At 39.9% G+C, this 19457-nt stretch overlaps 1 long non-coding RNA gene across 1 annotated transcript in view; it reads right to left on the bottom strand.

Moving 5' to 3' along the window:
- Window positions 1–677: 677 nt before the first annotated feature.
- Window positions 678–19457, bottom strand: part of LOC108581912 — a 23859-nt gene continuing 5079 nt past the window's right edge. Inside the window, exons 2-3 of the long non-coding RNA XR_001894796.3 lie at window positions 5244–5392; window positions 678–1525 (exon numbers count right to left, since the gene is read on the bottom strand). This is a non-coding gene — a long non-coding RNA (uncharacterized LOC108581912). The remainder of the gene's footprint in view (window positions 1526–5243; window positions 5393–19457) is intronic.

The following is a 19457-nucleotide window of genomic DNA, read 5'->3' as shown; positions in this document are numbered from 1 at the left end:
CCTCTGCTCTGGTGGGCAGCATTTCTGAGACCCTTACAAAGTGCCTGGTGCTAAGCCCCAGGGCCGCAGAGTCCTCTTCAGGGGTGAGGGTCACGCATCTCTGAGACCATGAAGTCAGGCTGGACTGACCCTTCTAACATATCCTTTGGGCAACAAAGAGTTCCTGGCACTGAAAGGGCTTTTACTCCGCAAACTCAGATGTACAAGAAATCATCCATTTTCACATTTGCTTTCAAATTTTCTCTCCGGTTCTTCCCCCTGGGCGCCCTCATGCCTGAACATCCCCCACCTGAGAGAGCACAGATGAGAGCAAGTGTCCATGGCCCCAGAGGGAAGGAAAGGGCCTCTGGGGTCACTGCAGTCCCTCCAGCCTCAAGCCCAGGCTGGTCATGTCTATGGAGGGAGGAGGTCCCAAGCTCCTGTGCTCGTAGGGGCTCAGCAGTTTACACCCCGCTTGGCAGTCCCAGCTTAGGGTGCAGGCTCCCTTGCAAGCCACGCAGCCATTCCCATTGGAGGCCCTGCCACCTCTTGGGGTGCAGGGATTGGCTTCCTGTCACCCCCTGGTCCCACCACCCTCAAGGCCCTTTATAGGTTGGGGTGATTTTTGCTTTCTCTGTTCTTTCTCTCACTAGCTAGATGTTCTAGTTATACTGCTATGCTACAAACCACTCCAAAACTGAGCACATAAAACAGCCATTTTATTATAATCATGGATTCTGCGGGTCGGAAATTTGGAAAGGGCATCATGGAGACAGTTTACCTCTGCCCATAATGCCTGGGGCGCCGGCTGGAAGATGAAGGCTGGGGTGACTTGACGGTGGCGGCAGGAACCCTCTGGTGGCATCCTCACGTGCAGGTCTGAGGTTGACACGGGCTGTCACCTGGGACACTGACCCGTCTGCTCCACTCCACGTGGTCTTTCTGTGAGTTCTTCTCAGCACGGCAGCTGGGTTCTAAGAGTGGACGTCCCAGGAGAGCAAGGCAGAAGTGCATGGCATTTTCTAGATCTAGCCTTGGAAGTTACAGAGCGTCTTCTGCCATACTCTACTGGTCAAGGCAGTCACAAAGGTCTACCCAGTCAGAGGTGTGGGTGGGGGTGGCAGAGATCAGATTGAGCACTGAGTGAAAAAGCTCCCATGCAAACAGGGAGACCCCCCAGAACAAAGTCCAGGCTTTGTGGGGAGGAGAAATGAAGCAGCTCTGTTAAAGCCAAAAGACAGAGAACTGCTTCTATCTGTGAGTAGGGTTGGTTGGCCAGCGATACCTGGGCTTCTCAGGTCAGTATGGGGCTGCCTGAAGGTGCCCACCTGGTGTTTAGGAGGCCCAGGGGGCTCCGCAGAGCAAGGTTAAGTACCAAGTTAGCACACCAGGGTCACCAGGCGGCCAGGACAGGTGAATATCTCGGGCAGGGTCTGATGGAAGCTCAAAGTCCAGGCACTCTGCTCAGCCCACTCCCGGGCTCCACACTAGTCTCCACCATCTGTGTGACCTGGGCCAATGACATCTCCGAGCTCCACTTTCTCACCTGCAAAACGGGGCTAATTATAGTTCAGTGAGTCATAGCCCATTTCAGGGGCAAGTTCTAAATCAGTAAGGCAAAAACTAGGTACACGCAAAACAACCCTTGAGAACCTCTTATGCTCCCCATCAGCATGGATACACATGGTTTTGTGTGTACAGTTCTGAAGATTGAGTCTGATGAATGCCAAATTTGGACAACTGATGAAGTAGAACAGAGGGGTGGGGGTGCAGAGGGAAAGCCAAGGGGGAGGTCTGGACTTCTGTACCATCTGCCTTTAAGAAAATGTCCATCTCTAGTTGAGTGGGGGACGGGGCGGGGGTAGGGGTGGGGTTCCTCTAAGCCTGTCAGGTTTGCTGATTGGCTTTTCCATGTTGCTTTCACACCAATCCTCTACAGTGTTAAATGCACTGATAGATTTGCATGGCATTGCACAAATTAAGCTAATTAATATACATAAAGGCTCCAGCACAGTTCCTGGCACATAATAAGTGCTCAATAAATGTGGGCTGGATTTGTGTTTTTTTCTTTTTTCTTTTTTTTTGTTTTGAGACAGAGTCTCGCTCTGTCACCTAGGCTGGAGTGCAGTGGTGAGATCTCAACTCACTGCAACCTCCATCTCCAGAGTACAAGCGATTCTCATGTCTCAGCCTCCCAAGTAGCTGGGACTACAGGTCTACACCACCATGCCTGGCTAACGTATTTTGTGTGTGTGTTTTGTATTTTTAGTAGAGACAGGGTCTCACCATGTTGACTAGGCTGGTCTCAAACTCCTGGCCTTGGCCTCCCGAAGTGCTGGGATTATAAGCATGAGCCACTGCACCCCGCCCTGGATTTGTCTTAATCTCACTTGATCAGACCCATGCACGAGGCTCGTTTTCAGCTAGTGCTGCCGTCCTGGTTGTCAAAATATCAGCATGTGTCCGCTCCAGTTGGTAAATACCTGCTAATTCCCCATAAGTGTGACCCGCTGCCCCGCTGCCCTGGCCTTTTACGTGGGATCCCCATGTCTCCCCACGAGGCAGCAACTTGAGGGGTAGCTTTGGTCCAACTGGGCCCCTGGGACCTGCTCAGGTACCAGGCCAGGCCTGTTCTGATTGGTTGGTCCCATGAGCTTCTGGGGTTAAATATTTCAAAGATCACTCCTGCCCATGTGCCCACCACTCTGTGAAAAGCTGGCAGCAGCAGCCAGGCACTGCCTCCTGCACTCTTGGCTGGCATTTCCTGCTGGGGCCCACGGATCCTTTGCTCAGCCTGGGCTCTGGCTCCTGCCCTTGGACAGGATTCCAGAGGCAGGTGTGCTCTCATGGTGGGGGCCTCACTCCCGAGTGAGGACGAGTTGCCTCCTTGCAGGGAATGTGGTGCCTGGAGGCAGCAGGGGCCTCTCAGTGGCAGCTGTCTTTGAAGTCCTTGGACCCATCTCTCCCCAGCCCTGCCTGTAGCTTTGTGGGGACCCAGGCCCAGTGCCACTCAGACTTTCTCAGCCTGCCCCTGAAATACCCACTAATGCCAACCAAGAATTAACAAATGCACCCGCAGGCCAGGCAGCCTGCCTGAAGCAGCTGACACAAGTGTGAAATTTCTTTGAAGTCTTGGGTTTTATCTCAAAAAATACACGCAGATTCTGCATTCTGCTCCAGAATGTTTCCATTTTTGTTTAAATCTAAAAATAGGGCTTTAAATGACTTCCAGTGAAGACAGTCGCCTCTCCAGGAAGATGCCAGGGCGTAGCCTGTGAGACTGTCGACACCCCTGGCTCCCTGCCACGGGCCTCTGGACACTCAAAGCTGGAAACCGAAAAACATTGTCCCCGCCTCTCAGGAAAGGTCGAGTCTGACTTTTCACCACCTCTGACCTGTGCTTAGGCGCCCTCTTTGGGTCACCTCCTATTTCTGTCCCTCTGAAACTGCAGTTGGCCCTGACCCAGAGTGGTGAGGAGTGGCGGTCTCTTGCTACTGCAGGTAGGACGCAGGCTTGGCAATGCCAGTGGCCATGGTTCCACCCACCCCTGCCTTGAAAGGAAAACAGCACAGCTCAAGAAAAGGGACACCCAGAGACAGCAGCGGCCTGACAACATCACTCACTCTTAACCTAGCATCACCTTGGATGTCACAGGGGTGTGTGCCCAGAAATTCCTCATGTTGTCCCTAAGCATGGTGAGACCCTGTCTCTACCATGCACAGATGAGAGAGTCCTAATTAATCAACCCTCCCTAGAGAGGAGACTGCTTGGAGGAGTCCTGCTCATTCTCAAAATATTCGGAGGCTATCTTGGGGAGGAGGGAGAGTATCTGTTCTCTCTGGTTCCGCTGGGCCAGAACCAAGCATGAGATGTGGGAGATGGAACAAGGCAGATTTAGGATGGTGGGAGGAAGTGCTTTCTGAGTCAGATCTTTCCAGGGAAAGCAGGGCCTGCTTCTCAGGTAGTGAGCTCCCTGTCCCTAGGGGTATGTAAGTGTAAGCTGATGACCTTCTGGTAGCAAAAGGGTGGAAAGACTGAGGTACTAGATGGGGAAGGGTAGCCTTTTGCCTCTAAAATTCCTTCCCTTTCTGAGTCTCTGGTTCCATGATACTCTCTAAGCCCTGTTCAGGGATGTTTCCTCTGTATTCCAGTGTCCAGGGTTGCTCACAGTCACCACTCCTTTCAAAGGTGGAGGCACTGCAGCCGTGGGCAGGCGGGCATCTGTGCCCTGCGCCACCTGCTGGTAGCATAGATGTGGTTATCAGCCCTCTCCGCATGTCAGGATTCCGACTAGGAAAACTCAGTGACCCAAAGTGACCTTCATCCAAACCTCTCCTTTATTTCTGTAGTTTATACACTTTGCATGCAAACGCCCCTGGGAGGGACCTATACCTTCGGCAATGCTAAGCTTCACACAAAGAATTTTTCATCTCCTTTCTTGGGTGGGGGGCAGCTTTTATTTTTCTTCCAAGAACGACTAGTCCTCATGCAGACCCAAGAAGTGGCAGCTAAAATTCGGAGTCAGAAAAATGAAAGCCCTGAGTACAACGCCCTTATGGAGATCTGGCTTGCCCACATGTCACCCCCAACCCTGATTGAAATCACCAGGAAAATGTAAAACAGGGGTGGGGGTGAGAGGTGGGGGATTTAGATAGCATTACAATTTTTCTAAAGGGTCAGGTAGGAGTTTGAGGAATTTCTTCCAAGCCAGTCACTGGTGGGGCCAGGTAGGAGAAAGACCCTGAAATCAACATGCAGCCGGACCCAATCATCTATGAGCTGGAACTGCCAAGGAGCTCTCCTCCGACCTGGGGGCTAAAGTGCCCAGAAGGAGGACAGGCCGCTGCTGCTCTGGCCTCCCTGGTGCAACAACCTCACCAAACAAGGCCCCTTCAGGAGTGTCCTGGACCGGTGGCCACCAATTGCAAGGCCTCGCTTGCTCTATACAGGTGGTGCAGGACATAAACCAGGTGCCGGGTGCGAGGAGCTTCACACCCATTCCGTCACCCATTTGTAAAGGTATTACTTCAGTTGTCCAGCAGATGGCAGTAAAGTGTCCCAAACAAGAGGCGCCTTTCTTTGAGTTGCCCAGAAACCACTGGTTCGGCTCCTGGGTGGCAGAAATCTTGGAGAAGACAATCAGTTCCCCAGATTGCAATCTAAGAGTCAGATTTCCCCCCCCCCTTTCTTTTTCTATTTCCATAACTTTATTTTTAATAAAAGGTTTATAGTTTTCGACGTCCAGTGGTTCCCCAGGACTTACCATAAAACTCAGCTGACGCCTCTCCATCTCATCTCACCAGCTCTCTGGGACAGGTGACCACTTGCAACTCTGGGAGGTGTTTCTTCTGTTTTTAAATCTTCATAATTCTAGTTCTTGATTTCACCATTTTCGACACCATCTTTGACTTACTGGGAAGGAAGATGAAGATTTATCTTTCTTACAATCCACCCCCACCCTGTCCCCCCACCACTTCCCCTCCCCTCTCTCTCCCAGCATAATTCTCTCCCTATTTTTGGTTAAATCAGTGTTCTTGATATTTACTCGTCTTCTTTGCCATCTCTGGACTCACGGGGTGCCCTCTGTGCCACACGGCATTCCACCCAACATTGCTTCGGACCAAGGAACTCATTTCACATCGATAGGACAACAGGGACCTTGGGCCTGTGGAAATCGCTAGTCTTATCGTGGACTCTCTCTCATACGGAAGCAGCTGGGCTAACTGAAGGGTGGAACGGCCATGTGAACACTCGGTTAAGGTTCTGCTTGAGAGACAATGGCCTGAAAGGTTAAAGTTCTGTCTTACAGAATGAAGAATATGCTTTGATGCGGCGATCAGTAGAAGGTATGTTTCGTCCCACATCCACAATAACAGGGCCCCAAATCAGGGAGTGGGAGTGGCTTTCCTCTCTATTACACCTAATAACCACATGCACTCGAACCCTCTGGGCTCTGTTGATTTGAAAGGTTTTGTTCCCTAGGGAGAAATGCTTCCATCGCGGAACACAACCAGGGGCCCATTGAGTTGGTCCATGAAACTGGACACTATGGGTGCCTCCTGCCACTCAACTGGCAACATAGGAGGAAGTCATTCCACTGTGTGGCACATTTGATCCTGGTGATCAAATCAGGCTGATACTGTACAATGGGAGGACTATGTCTAAAACCCAGAAGACTTTCTGGGAGTATCTCTTTTTTAACTTTAATTTTTAATAGTTTTTGGGGTACAGGTGGTTTTTGATTACATGGATAACTTCTTTAGCAGTGATTTCAGAGATTTTAGTGCACCTGTCACTCAAGGAGTGTACACTGTACCCCAATATGTAGTATTTTATCCCTTCCCCCCAACCTTCCCCCCCAGTCCCCAAAGTCCCTTCTATCATTCTAATGCCTTTGCATCCTCATAGCTTAGCTCCCACTTATAAGTGAGAACATACAATATTATATTTGGCTTTCCATTCCCAAGTTATTTCACTTAGAATAATGGCCTCCAGCTCCAACCAAGTTGCTGCAAAATACATTATTTCATTTTTATGGCTAATATTCCATGGTGTATATATAACACATTTTCTTATCCACTGGTTGGTTGATGGGCAGTTAGGTTGGCTCCATAACTTTGCAATTGTGAACTGTGAGGCTATAAATGGGTGTACAGGTGTTTTTTTCATATAATGATGTATTTTTCTTTGGGTAGACACCCAAAGTGGTAGTAGTGGGATTGCTAGATCAAATGGTAGTTCTACTTTTAGCTCTTTAAGGAATCTCCATACTGTTTTCCATAGTGGTTGCACTAATTTGCATTCTCACCAGCAGCGTAAAAGTGTTCCCTTTTCACCGCATCCATGCCAACAACTATTGTTTTTTGACTTTTTAATGATGACCTTACTCTTCTTGGAAGAGTAAGGTGGTATCTCATTGTGGTTTTGATTTGCATTTCCCTGATGATTAGTGATGTTGAACATTTTTTCATAAGTTTGTTGGCTCTTTGTATATATTCCTTTGAGAACTGTGTATTCATATCCTTTGCCCACTTTTTGATGAGATTATTTGTGGTTTTTTTTTTTCTTGCTAATTTGAGTATCTTGCAGATTTTGGATATGAGTCCTTTGTCAGAGGCATAGTTTATGAATATTTTCTCCCACTCTGTGGGTTGTCTGTTTACTCTGCTGATTATTTCTTTTGCTGTGCAGAAGCTTTTTAGTTTCATTAGGCCCCATTCATTTATTTTTTGTTTTTGTTGCATTTGCTTTTGGGGTCTTAGTCATGAATTCTTTGCCTAAGTCAATGTCCAGAAGAGTTTTTCTGATGTTATCTTTTAGAGATTTTATGGTTTCAGGTCTTGGATTTAAGTCTTTGATCCATCATTAATTGATTTTTGTATAAGGTAAGAAATGGGAATCCAGTTTCATTCTTCTACATGTGGCTTGCCAGTTTTCCCAGCACCATTTATTGAATAGGGTGTCTTGTCCCCAATTTATGTTTTTGTATGCTTTGTCAAAGAGCAGTTGGCTGTACTTATTTGGCTTTATTTCTGGGTTCTCTATTCTGTTCCATTGGTCTACATGCATGTTTTTATACCAGTACCATGCTGTTTTGATAACTATAGCCTTATAGTATAGTTTGAAGTCGAGTAATGTGATGCCTCCAGATTTTTTTTTTTTTTTTTTTTTTTTTTGCTTAGTATTGCTTTGGTTATACAGGCTTTTTTGGGGTTCCACATGTATTTTAAGATTGTTTTTTCTAGTTCTGTGAAGAATGATGATGGTATTTTGCATTGAATCTGATGCATTGATGGAATTTCATTGAATCTGTAGATTGCTTTGGGCAGTGTGGTCATTTTCACAATATTGATTCTTCCCATCCATGAACATGGGATGTGTTTCCATTTGTTTGTGTTATCTATGATTTCTTTCAGCAATGTTTTGTAATTTTCCTTGTAGAGATCTTTCACCTCCTTGGTTAAGTATATTCCTAAATTATTTATTTATTATTTTGCAGGTGTTGTAAAACGGAGTGAGTTCATGATTGAATTTCAGTTTGGTTGTTGTTGGTGTATAGGAGTGCTACCGATTTGTGTTTTTTTCACAAAAATTCACATTGATTTTGTATCCTGAGGCTGTGCTGAATTTGTTTATCAGATCTAGGAGCTTTTTAGATGAGTCTTTAGAGTTTTCTAGGTATACAATCATATCATCAGTGAATGGTGAAAGTTTGACTTCCTCTTTTTCAATCTGGATGCCTTTTATTTCTTCCTCTTGTCTGGTTGCTCTGGTCAGGACTTCCAATACTATGTTGAATAGAAGTGGTGAAAGTGGGCATCCTTGTCTTGGCCCAATTCTCAGGGGAAGTGCAATAGAACCACTCATATGTCAAAGATGTTAGAATTAGCACAGGGAATTTAAAGCACACTTTATAAATATGCTCAAGGACTTAAAGGACAAAAATGTTTATAATGAATGAACAGAGGGAAAATCACAGCAAAGAAGTGGAAACTCTAAATAAGAACCAAATAGAAATTCTAGATTTGAAAAGTACCATATATGAAATTTTAAAAATTCACTGGATATGCATAACAACAAACAAACTGGCAGAAGGGTCAATGTACTTGAAGCTTGATAAATAGAAATTATCTAATCTGAAGTGGAAAATGTTTGAAATAAACTAAACAGGGTCTCAGAAATCTGTAAGACAATATTAGTTTCCTTAACATATATCATTAAAGTCTTAGAAGGAGAGAAAATTGAAATCAGAGAATAAAAATTATTTGATAAACTACTGGCTGAAAATGTCCCAAACTTGGTGAAAAACACAACTTACATACTCAATAAGCTCACTGAACCCCAAGAAAGATAAATATAAAAGGAAGCAATTCCTAGGCACATCATAGTCTAAAGATCAAAGAGAAAGAGAAAATCTTGAAAGCAGCCAATGAAAACAAAAACCAAACCAAAACAACCAAACACATACAAAAAAACCATATCACACATAGAGGAACACTTGCATGAATAATGAATGAGTTATCATCAGAGACAACAGAAGCCAGAACATAATGAAATACCATCTTTCATGTGCTGAAAGGGGGGAAAAAACCTTAGAATTATATATGCAGAAAAAAAAATCCTTAAACATGGGGAAACAAAGATATTCCGAATAAATGAAAACTGAGAAAATTCACTGCCAGCAGACCTGTTTCACAAGAAATACAAAAATAAGTTCTTCAGGCTAAAGGGAGATTACACTGAAGGATACTCAGATTTACAGGAAGGAATGAAGAACATTAGAAATAGTACACATGTAAATTGTTATAAAGGAAAAAACTTTATTTCCTTAATCTAAAAGAGATATAATTATTTGAAGCAAAAATTATAACATGGTATTATCGAACTCATAATGTATCTTGTGTGTGTGTGTGTGTGTGTGCGCATAATAAAATTAACACAAAGCAAAGGTTCTTACCTTTGATGTGAAGCAACAAAATATCTGTGATAAGCTAAGGACTCATATTACAATTACTAGAGGAAATATTACAAATGCAAAGAGGTTTTGCTAATGCAAAGAGATTTTGATAAAAAGTAATAGAGAAAAGGTTATTTTAAAAATGTTTAACTCAAAAGAAGACAAGAAAGGAGGAAGACAGGAACAAAAGATTCAGGTGACGAATAGAAAATCAACAGCAAAATTGATAGGCCTATACTCAACTATGTCAATAATTATATTAAATATAAATGGATTAAACACTCTAGTTAAAAAGCAGAGCTTATCAGACTGCACTAAAAGAGAAAGAATCAATTGTGCTCTCTACAAAAAGCAACTCTTTCAATAGAAATATATAGTTAGGTTGAAGGTATAAGGAGACAAAAAGATATATCATGCAAGCATTAGAAAGCTAGAGCAGGCCGGGTGTGGTGGCTCACACCTGTAATCCCAGCACTTTGGGAGGCTGAGGTGGGTGGATCACCTGAGGTCAGGAGTTTGAGATCAGCCTGGCCAACATGGTGAAACCCCGTCTCTACTAAAAACAGAAAAATTAGCTGGGTGTGGTGGCGGGCGCCTGTAATTCCAGCTACTTGGGAGGCTGAGGCAGGAGAATCACTTGAACCTGGGTAGTGGAGTTTGCAGTGGGCCAAGATCATGCACGCCATTGCACTCCAGCCTAGGTGACAAGAGTGAAACTCTGAAAAAAAAAAAAAAAAAAAGCTAGAGCAGTGATATTACTGTCAGTTTAAATATATTTTAAAACAATCGATATTAGCTGAGATGAAGAACACTTCAGAATGCTAAAAGAGCCAATTTATCAGAAATGCATAACAATTACAAACAATTACAAATATCAGAAAGGTATAACAATTACATACAAACGTGTATGTGCCTAACAAAACACCTTCAATATACATAAAAAAGCAATCCTGACTAGACTAAAGGGAGAAATAGACAAAATGTACAGTCATGTTTGGAGACGCTACAACCCCTGTCTCAGAAATTAACAGAACTAACTGACCAGAAATCAGTTAAGGTATAGAAGATTATCAATAACACTATAAAGTGCTTTGACCTAACGCCATTTATAGAACACCACGTCAAACATCTCCAGAGTACATATTCTTTGCAAGTACATGTAGAACATTCACCAAGACATACCACATACTAAGCTACAAAATAAGCCTTAAAATTTTTCCAAAGATTGAAACTTTACCTTATATGTTCTCTGTCAACAATGGAATTAAGTTGGATAGCAATGGCAATAAGGTATCTAGAAAATCCTCAGATAAATAGATATTAACACATCTTTAAATAACTGCTTGGTGAAAGTAGAAATCAGAGAGAAAATTATAAAATATTTTGGACTGAATAATAATGAAAACACATCTCAAAATGTGTTCACTGTGGCTAAAAGTGCTTAGAAATTTATAGCTAGAAATTTGAGAAAATAATTTCTGTTGTTTAAGCCACCCAGTTTGTTGTACTTTATTATGGCAGTCCTAGAAAGCTAATATGATGTATCACACTTCAATAAGAATCAGGGCTCCTTGGACAAATGGCTGATTCTAGAACTGGGGAAGGAAATATATGACATAAGCCTGGAACATCTTGTAGCTCCAGAAAGTAGGAAAAGACTCAAAAGCAAGAAAGAAAAAAATACCACAAATTGATGAGCTATGTCAAAGGAGAACAGGAGTCCACTTAAAGAGTTCCCAATGCGGCTGGGTGCAGTGGCTCATGCCTGTTATCCCAGCACTTTGGGAGGCCAAAGGGGGGAGGATTACCTGAGGTCAGGAGTTCGAGACCAGCCTCACCAGTATGGTGAAACCCCATCTCTACTAAAAATACAAAAATTAGCCATGTGGTAGCATGGATCTGTAGTCCCAGCCACTCGAGAGGCTGAGACAGGAGAATCGTTTGAAACCGGGAGAAGGGTTACAGTGAGCCGAGATCACACCACTGCACTCCAGCCTGGGCAACAGAGCAAGACGAGACTCTGTCTCAAAAAAAAAAAAAAAAAAGAAAAGAAAAAGAAAAAAGAGTGCCCAATGGCCAACATGGAAATAATTTGAACAATAAAATTAATAAAGTTCCATTAAATGATAATCCAAAGCATAAAATAAATATCCATTAGTCCATACTGATATAAATCACTGATGCAATAAATTAGTAAATGGGAGAAGGCAGATAAATCTCTCATGCAGAAGAATTCCAAATAATTTATTTAAAGATGTTCAGCCCTCAAAGAGGAGAAGCAAGCTGAGTGTGGTGCTAATGCCTGTGATCCTAGCACTTTGGAAAGCTGAGGCTGGAGGACTGCCTGAGGCCAGAAGTTTGAGACTAGCCTGAGCAACATAGCAAGAACCCTCCTCTACAAGAAAAAAATATAATTAGCCTGGTGTGGTGGCGTGCACCTGTAGACCTAGCTACTCAAGAGGCTGAGGCTGGAGGATCACTTGAACCCAGAAGTCCAAGGCTTCGGTGATTCACAATCATAGCACTGCACTCCAGCCGGGGTGACAGAGAGAGATGCCATCTCAAAAAAAAAAAAAAAAAAAAAAAAAAAGCTAATTTAAAAAGAGGAGGAGCATAGCTCCCCACTCTTTAGGTATGGGCTGCAAATAGTGACTTCCTTCCGATGAGTACAGTATGGAAAGAAGGGAAAAAGAGTAACAGTACTGTGGGAAAACCTGACCAACACTAACTCAGCCAGGTCTCTAAGGCCAACATGAACAATTATAAATAATGTTGACAATATATATATTTGATATGATGTAGTGAAAATGGCACTTTGCCTGTGATTTTCCACCCAATAAACCATGACCACAGTCACAGTCATGTCATTAAAAAAAAAAAATTGGACAAATTCCAATGGTGGGACATCCTACAAAATGCCTGGCCAGAAGACCTCAAAACTATCAAGATCATTTTAAAAAGAGAAGGAAAAGAAGTCTTTGAAATTGCCACAACCAAGAGGATCCTAAAGAGACTTGACAGTTAAACGCAATGTGGTATCCTGGATAAAATCCTAGAAAAGGAGAAAAGAAAAAAAAACTCGGTGAAACCTAAGGAAATATGAACAAACTATGGACTTTAATCATAATGTATCAAAATATTGTTTGATTAACTGTAATAAATATATTATAGTAATGTAGGATGTTAGTAATAGGGGAAATCGGTGAGGGGTCCACAGGAACTCTGTACTGTGTTCCCAATTTTTCTGTAAATCTAAAACTTCAAAAAAATAAAATCTACCAAAAATAACAAATATTAGCAAATGAAATTCACCAACATATAAAAATGATGACACATTATGACTAAGTGAATTTTCTCCCAGGAATGCAAGTTTGTTTTAACATTCCAAAACCAATTCACCTGTTAATAGAATACAGAGTAAAAATCATACAATTATCTCAACAAATGCAGAAAAAAAGGATTTGATAGAATTTAACACTCATTTGTGATAAAAGCATTCAGCAAATTAGCAGTAGATGGGAACTTCCTCCATCTGATAAATGAAATCTATGTAGATATAATAAAATACAGTAACTCATTTCATATTGGGTTAAGTATGAATGACAAAATGTTTTTCCTCCAAAATCAGCAATAAGACAGGAATACTCACTCTTGTTATTTGTACTCAGCATAGCACTGATAGTTCTAGCTAGGGCAATTAGGAAAGAAGAAAAAATGCATGAAATTGAAAAGGAAGAAGAGCTGTCAGAGTTTGTATAGGGTTGAAATAGTCTATTTTGGGCATGGACTAGCAGTCTGCCTTGGCCCAGGTAGAGGAACTCCACTAAGGGAGAGAGAAATTATAATCCATTTTGGTGGTTGCTGGGTCAGCTGCAATGATTTATAACCCAAAAGAGGTCCAAACACAAGACCATATTCTTCCACAGAAGTTTTCTGTGTTCTGGAGCTACAGCAAGCTGAGGCTCTGATCTACAATGACAGAGGAGAAACTCTTGCATAGGTGGTTAGGAGACCAAGTACACTAGACCAGGGACCTACCTGCAAGAATCACAAACTAGTTTCCTTCCCGAAACATTTGTCAAATTTTGAACTTGTGTGGGTAGAAAAATGAAAGAGCCAAGCTCAAAATATTCCAAGGGCAGACAGAACGTTCAGATTCTCAATGAAAAACCTGGTAAGGCCATAGCAGGAAGAACAAGCAGGTACCAGTGGCGGACTGAGTCTTACTAATACTGTAATGCAGCCACAAGATTATCAGCTCCTTATCCCCATTTTCCTAACAGAATAAAAGAGTAAATCCTAATTACTGGAAGATATTATCTATAGCCTCTACGGTCCTTCTATGCGCAGCATCTGGCAGTGACAGTGACAGTGACAAAGTAGTAGATGAGCAAGGAAGGGGGAAAATGTGAACAAAAAATAGCAGAGCCACTGCTGACCCATCTGCTGGAGTTAGCAGCAAGGACATAAAAATAGCCATGATCAGTATGTGAAAATAAATACAGGAAAAGATGCACAAGATGGATTAAAAATGGAGAATTAAAATAGTTAGAATATCTCCTAAAAATCCAGTGGCCATTCTAGAATTGAAAATATATCAGAATTTTAAGAATTTGTTGAATGTATTTAACAGGAGACCGAACACAGTGTATGACTGGATAGTGAACTGGAACTCAATAGAAATTATCCACACTGAAGCACAGAGAAATAAAGCTGGGGAGGGAGCGGGGAACAGAATAGAGCATAAAGGCATGTGAGGCACTAACAAAAGTTCTAACATACATGTATGTGGAGTATCAGAAAGAAAGAAGAGAGGAATGAGGCATAACCAGTGTTTGAGTAAATAATGCCTGAGAGTTTTCCAAATACCACAGATTTAGTTTTATAAAGCAAGGCAAAACCCAAGCAGGATAGATACAATGTAAAACCACATGCAGGCTCATAATAAACTGCTGAAGGACAAAGACAAAGAGAAACAGTAAAAAGCTGCTAGAGGAAAAAGGAACAATGACCTTAAAAGAAGTAACAGTAAGACTGACCACTGGTTTTCACTAGAATCTATGGAAGATAGAAAAAGAATATTGCCAACTTAGAATTCTACACCCACTAAAATGTCCTTTAAAATTAAAGGTGAAATATATTTTCATTAAAAAAACACATACAGAATCATCACCGGCAGACCAGTATCACAATAAATCAAAAGAGAGTCTGTCCTTCAGGGTGAAGGAAAATGAGCCCAGAGAGAACAGACCACAGGAAGGAGTTAATAGTACCCAAGACAGTAAGTATGTAGGTAAACATAAAACAGTATCAATTACTTAAACCAGCAATAATGACAATGTATCTTCAGCTCATAATATATGTATGAGTACCAATATGTGACAATAATAGCACAAAGGGCAAGAGTGGATAAAGTTGAATTAAACTGTTGTAAGGTTCTCCCATTGAAGGTTCTTGCATTGTTCAAGAAGAAGTAACAGTGTAACCTTAAGGTAGACTGTAATAATTCAGGGATGCAGTTTAGATCCACTGAAAGAAAAAAAGAACATATAACCATGAAGCTAACAGAAGTGACAAAAATAGTTGATAAGTCAAGAAAGGCAGAAAAGGAGGAATTAAAAAACAAAGAACAGATGGTTCAAATAAAAATCAAATCACACGATGGTACTATCAAACCCAACTATGTTGGCAATTACATTAATTATAAATGGATAAACAGTATAATATGAAATAATTGTCAAATTGAACTAAAAATACAAGATCCAAATATTAGTTGTTAGTAAGAGATACACACGATATGTGAGGACACAAGTTGAAAGGAAAAGAATGAAAAGATATTGCTGGAAACCATTAACAAAAAGCTGGTGTGGTTATATTACTATCTGATAAAGTAGATTTAAAGGCAGTAAGTATCATTAAATGCAAAAAGGAAGAAGTAACTTCCCCATATTAATATGCTCCTCATTTCAAAGCTTCAAATATACAAAGCAAAAGTAACATAATTTTTTAAAAAGAAATGGGCAAATTCAAAATCAGATTTACAGATTTAACACACTTCTCTCAGAAAATGCTAAAACAAGCAAGCAATCAAAAAACAGTGAAATACTGAATATTTAAACAACACAATTAGGCAATTTTATCTAGTTAATATATATACAACATTATATTGAATAACTGCAGAGTGAATATTATTTCGAAGTGCTTGTGGAACATTTACCACAACAGATTACACAATGGGTCATAAAGCAATTAACACAAATTTCAAAGAACTGAAATTATACAGAATATGCTAACTGGAGTGGAGTTAATTAGAAATCTATATAAAAAGGCAACTAGAAAATCTCTAAATGCTTGAAAATTAAGTAACGCACTGCTAAATACTCCATGGGCCAAAGGAAACATTACAATAGCAAATATTTTGAGTGGGATAACGAAAATTGTGAGCTGCATCTAAAGGCTGTGGTTACAGAAACATTTATAGCCTTAAATGCAATTCTTAGAGAAAAAGATATACAGAAAATTACTGATTCTAAGCTTCCATCTCAGGAAGATAGATAAACAACAGCAAATTAAACCTCAGGAAAGTGGAAGGAAAGAAATAGTAAAGATGAAAGCAGAAATCGAAAAGAAAAAAAAAAATACACAGTGGAGAAAATGAGCAAAGACAAAAGTTAGGTCTTTAAACAAGTAAATAAAATGTATAAGCCCCTACCAAGAAGAGAGAGTCAGAGAGAGAGAGAGAAACAGAATACCAGCTAAGAAAGTGGGTCATCAGTACAGGTTCTAGAGACATTTAAAAGATATCATGGTATTAACAACTTTTTGTCAATACATTTGAAAACTTAGATTAAATGAACAAATTCTTTGAAAACACAATTTACCATATAAAAAAGCTTTAAAAAATGTAGTCTAATATTCATTTAAAAACTAAATCTGTAATTGAAAATTTTCCTACAAAGAAACTTCCAGGGCCAGTTTCACTTGAGAATTTCCACAAATAATTAAGGCAGAAACAGTGCTAATCTTATTTAAACTATTTCAGAAAAATAGAAACAAAAAACACCTCCAAAATTGCTTTACAAGACCAATATAAACCTGAGTTTAAAAATCTGACATGTTATTATTATATTTTATAAGAAAGGAAAGAAAAAATTATAGGCCAATATCACTTATAAGCATAAATGTGAAAATCCTAACTAAAATGTTAGCAAATCAAATGTAGTGACATATAAAGATTGTATATCATGACCACATGGTGCTTATTCTAAGAATGCAGTTACTTTAACATTATTTTGATGTAATTTGCCACATTAACAGAATAAAGGAGAAAAAGTATATAATGATCTTGATAGATATAGAAATATTATTAGACAAATTCAACACTTTTTCATAATAAAGTACCAGAAAACAGGAATAGAAAGGAACTTTTCTAACCTAATGAAAGATATCTACAAAAACCCTTAGCTAACATCTTTTAATATAAACTAGTGAATGCTTTTCCTCTGAGGTTAGGAGCAAGACAAGGCTACTATCACTACTTCTATTCATCATTGCACTCAAGATCCTAGCCAGTGCAATATGGCAAGAAAACAAATTGAAAAGTATGAGACTTAAAAGGAAAGAAGAAAACTATGATTTGCTCACATACATGGTGATGTATGCAAAAAAATTGAAAAGGATCTATAAACAAACTATTAGAATTAATAAGCAAATTTGGAAAGGTTGTTTAAACAAGGTGACTTTTCAGAAATCAATTGTACTTTTATATACTAGTAAAACAAATTGGAAATAGAACCTTAAAAACCACCAGTTACAACTGAATTTTTAAAATCAAATAAGAATATATACAATGAAAAATTGCAAGATATCCACCCTATAAAACAGTGTTTAGAGAAATTAAATAAGACATGGATTTACATACACACTCCATGTTTACAGATTGGAAGAATCAATGTTGTTCCTCTCCAAATATCAATCTCTCTCCAAATTGATCTATAGATTTTGTGCCATCTCAATCAAAATACTGGAAGTAAATTGAAAAGCTGATTCTAAAATATACACATAAAAAATGCAGAAAAACCCAGAATAGCCAAAATGATGTTAATGAATCATTTGGAAGAATAAAGTTGGAGGACTCATACCATCAGATATACTTATTGTAAATCTACAGTAGTTAAGAAGACCATGTAGGTTTGGTGCAAAGACAGATAAATAGAAGAATGAAGTAGGATAGAGTTCAACAACAGACCCACACTTACATGGTCAATTGATTTTTGACAGTGATGCCACTGCAATCCAGTGGGTAGAGAATGCCTTTTAAATAAATGGCCTAATGTCTTAGATCAATTGGATATTCATATGGGAAAAAAAAAAAAATGAACCTCGATCCCTACCTCACACCAAAATAAATGTGAAATGGATTCTAGATCTACATGTGAAAGACAAAACAATAAGGCTTCCAAAAGAAAATACAGAATAATATCTTTATGATGTTGGGATAGGCAAAAAGTTGTTAGAACACCAAAGTCACTACCCACAAAATAGGCCTCATTAAAATTAAGAACTTCTGTTCATTAAAAGACATCAGAAGCATGAAAAGGCAAAACATATACTGGGATAAGATATTGGCAATACATATATCTGAGAAACCAATAAAACAAAAAAATTAAACTTTGGGCAAAAAACAAGCACTTCACAAGAGAGGATATTCAAATGGCCAATCAACACATGAGAAGGTGTTCAACATTATCATTCATCAGGAAAAAGCCAATTGAAACCACAATGAACATCACTACAAACTTTCTAGAATGAGTAAAAAGAAAAATACTGTGAATATTAAGTGTTGGCAAGAACATGGCACACCTGGAACTCGCTCATGTATTGTTTTTGAAAGTGTAAATTGATACAATTACTTTGGAGAACTGTTTGGAAATTTCATATTAAGTATACACCAAATTTTGATATTTACAGCTAAAAGCATTCTAACTGTTGCAAATAAGGTCATATTGCTTACACTATTTTGAGCATGCGCTTTCATTTTACAATACACCATGAACATTTTCATAAGTCAATAACTTTTTCCATAATAGGATTTTTAATGGCTGCACTGTATTCAATATGTTATGAGACATTTAGGTGTTGCCAGTTTGAATTCAAAATTTAAGCAATTTGAATTGTAGGTAACAAACCAAGATACATTAGTGTACACATGTCCATCAAAAAAGCATGTATGAAATTTTACAGCAGCTTTGTTTAAAATGGCCAAGAGTTAGACACAACTCAAATGCCCATCAACAGTAAAATGCATCATTGGTATAGTCATATAATGGGGATCCCACACACCAAAAAATGGGAGAAACCTGCTATTCTCAACAACATGAATGAATCACACAGATACAATGATGAGCACAAGGAATAGGTATATGTAATTTCATTTATGTGAAGTTCAAGAATTGGCAAAACTCATTTGTGGTGATAGAATCTGAGTAATGGTTACTTCTGTGGGTACCAGCTGGGTGAAGGAACAAAAGATTCCCCCAGGACTCAAAATGCTCTGTTTCTTGTTTTGGGTGTTGGTTATATGAGGGTTTTCAGGTTGTGAGAATTAAGCATGATTTATGTTATTTTCTTTTTTTTTTTTTTTTATTTTTATTTTTATTTTATTTTATTTTATTTTTTTAATTTATTTATTATTATTATACTGTAAGTTGTAGGGTACATGTGCATAACGTGCAGGTTTGTTACATATGTATACTTGTGCCATGTTGGTGTGCTGCACCCATCAACTCGTCATTTACATCAGGTATAACTCCCAATGCAATCCCTCCCCCCTCCCCCCTCCCCATGATAGGCCCCGGTGTGTGATGTTCCCCTTCCCGAGTCCAAGTGATCTCATTGTTCAGTTCCCACCTATGAGTGAGAACATGCGGTGTTTGGTTTTCTGTTCTTGTGATAGTTTGCTAAGAATGATGGATTCCAGCTGCATCCATGTCCCTACAAAGGACACAAACTCATCCTTTT

The sequence above is a fragment of the Papio anubis genome, chromosome 12, assembly GCF_008728515.1.
Source record: "Papio anubis isolate 15944 chromosome 12, Panubis1.0, whole genome shotgun sequence".
In the NCBI taxonomy this organism is placed as follows: Eukaryota; Metazoa; Chordata; class Mammalia; order Primates; family Cercopithecidae; genus Papio; species Papio anubis.
The sequence above is the reverse complement of the archived record's forward strand: the minus strand, read 5'-3'. Positions and strand labels throughout refer to the sequence as shown.